The sequence below is a fragment of the Penaeus chinensis genome, chromosome 9, assembly GCF_019202785.1.
Source record: "Penaeus chinensis breed Huanghai No. 1 chromosome 9, ASM1920278v2, whole genome shotgun sequence".
NCBI lineage: Eukaryota > Metazoa > Arthropoda > Malacostraca > Decapoda > Penaeidae > Penaeus > Penaeus chinensis.
The window spans coordinates 3,139,349-3,141,848 of NC_061827.1; positions in this window are offsets into that span (position 1 = coordinate 3,139,349).

Below are 2,500 nucleotides of genomic sequence, written 5' to 3' on the forward strand. Positions count from 1 at the left end.
GAACGTGCATTCCAAGCGAATTAAATAGCAAAGTACCCCAACTTTAAGTTTAAAAAAAATAAAATTCTGACGACGAATCTTAAAAGTTTTCCAGGTAATTTCAAACCTATTTTGCATATGCAATATTCAACATGCAAATTAAACTGCACTAGGCTTCACACACATATTCTCAAAATTTCCTATGCAGCTATAAAGTTGTTTGCTGAATTTGTGCTTGTTGATAAAATATTTTTTTTCGTAGAAACAAAACAAAAAACAACAAAAGAAACATGATACTACCTAAAGCTGCTGTAATATACTTAATCAAAGTAACCAGTCATACGCCAACATATATGCAGGAAAGTAGATAGATTAATCGTAATCTGATATTGTCAGGAATGCTCAAACTCTTACATAAAAACAACGCCAGGCACTTCTAAAGCGACATCCACACGTTGATAGCATCTACTTATTGGATACATTATAAACATTACCCTCCCTCCAAAAAAAAAAAAAGGAAAAAGAATATAAAAAAAGACAATCATGTTTAAAATACGTGATACCCAATCGGAAAAGGAATAATCCATCATATGTACCTATTAACTTTACAGAAACAAATAGATAAATAGATAAATAAATAAAGAAAGAAGAAAGAGACAGTCGTGTTTCAAGTACATCACACCCAAAAATAAAAAAAACATTGCACACAATCGTAAAATCCGTACCTTATTAACATTACAAAAAAAGAAAGAAAGAAAGAAAGAAAGAAAAAAATATCGTGTTCCAACCTCGTCACACCCAATCGCAGAATCCACAGAGTGTCATCGATACCAACCAAGAGATAACTCGAACTAAATAAAAGGCGTCGTCACCCCCTCGATCGTTTTATTACGAAACTGCGCCAGCGGAGAGTTACATTCCTCAGCCAAACTTGGCAAAGGAGTTCTTGGCTAGAAGAGAACAAGCTGGCTTCGAGTCTGGACGTCAGAAGACCAAGTCGTTCCAAGTCATCGACGCCTTTGAAACTTTCCAACAAGACAAACGCAGACGTGGCGGGAGGAGGGGGGGGGGTGGAAGAGGGGCAGGCGATGAAGGGAAAGGAATGGAGGGGAGGAAGAGGGAGAGAGGGAGGGGGTGGAAGAAGAGGGAGAGGGAGTGGAGCCGGGGGATGGAGGAGAGGAAGGTGGTGAGGGGGGGAGGGTGGAGGGAAGAAAGAGAGAAAAGGAAAAGGAGAAGGAACGGGTATGAAGAGAGCAAGGGAGGAGAGACGGAGGAGGATGGGATGAAGAGAGGAAGGGGCGAAGAGAGAGAGAGAGAGAGAGAGAGAGAGAGAGAGAGAGAGAGAGAGAGAGAGAGAGAGAGAGAGAGAGAGAGAGAGAGAGAGAGAGAGAGAGAGAGGGGGTGGGAGGGGGGAGGGGTTGGCTGGGAGGAGTAAAAGGAAAGGGAGAAGAAGAAGGAAAGGCATGGAGAGAGGGAGAAAGAAAAGAAAAGAGGGAACGGAGAGAGGGGAATGGAGAGGAGAGGAAGATGGAAAGGAGTGATTAAAGAGAGCAGCAGAGAAGGAGAGTGAGAGTGAGAGGTGAATGACCAGGCTGTTGGGAGGAGAGGAAGATGGAGAGAGGGTATGGAGAGAGAGAAGAGAAATAGCAGGATGGGAGAGGGTAGAATAAGAGGGAGAGGGTAAGGATGGGAGTAGAGAGAAGAAATAAAGAGTATACAAGAAGAGTGAGAGGAAAACGAATTGGATAATAGGAGGAGATAGGGAGAAGGAGAGGGAAAGGCGGCAAAGAGTAAGAGGAGAGAAAGAGAGGGAGAGAAGACAAAAGGAAAAGGAAAAGATGATTGGACAATAGGGTCAGAGGTTAGGAAGGAGGAGAGGAAAGAGAGAGGAATAGGTGTAAACATATAAGAACCAGCAGACGAGGAAGAAAGAAGACGAACATAAAAGGAAAAGGAAAACGTAAAGAAAGGAAAACAAATGAAAAGAGAAAAAGAGAAAAGAAGGATAAGAAGAATAAGAAGGAAACACACATGAAAAAAGATAAAAGAAAAGTGTGGTGATAAACCATATACTTCCGAACAAGACAAATAAAAACGAGGCTAAGGAAATTATGGTAATGATGATGACAATGAAGATAATATAAATAATTAAATGATAATAATAATGATAATAATAATAATAATAATAATAATAATGATAATAATAATAATGATAATAAAAATAATGATAATAATGATAATAATGATAATAACGATAATAATGATAATAATGATAAACATAATAATAATAATAACAATAATAATAATAATAATAAGGATGATGATAATAATAATAATATTAATAATAATAATAATAATAGTAATAATAAAAGTATACTGATAGTAATAATAACAATGATAATACTACTAATAATGAAAATAACGATGATAATACTAATGATAAAGATAATAATAATAATATTAATGAGAATATTACTAATTACTAGTTATGATAATAACATTGATAATGATAATGATAACA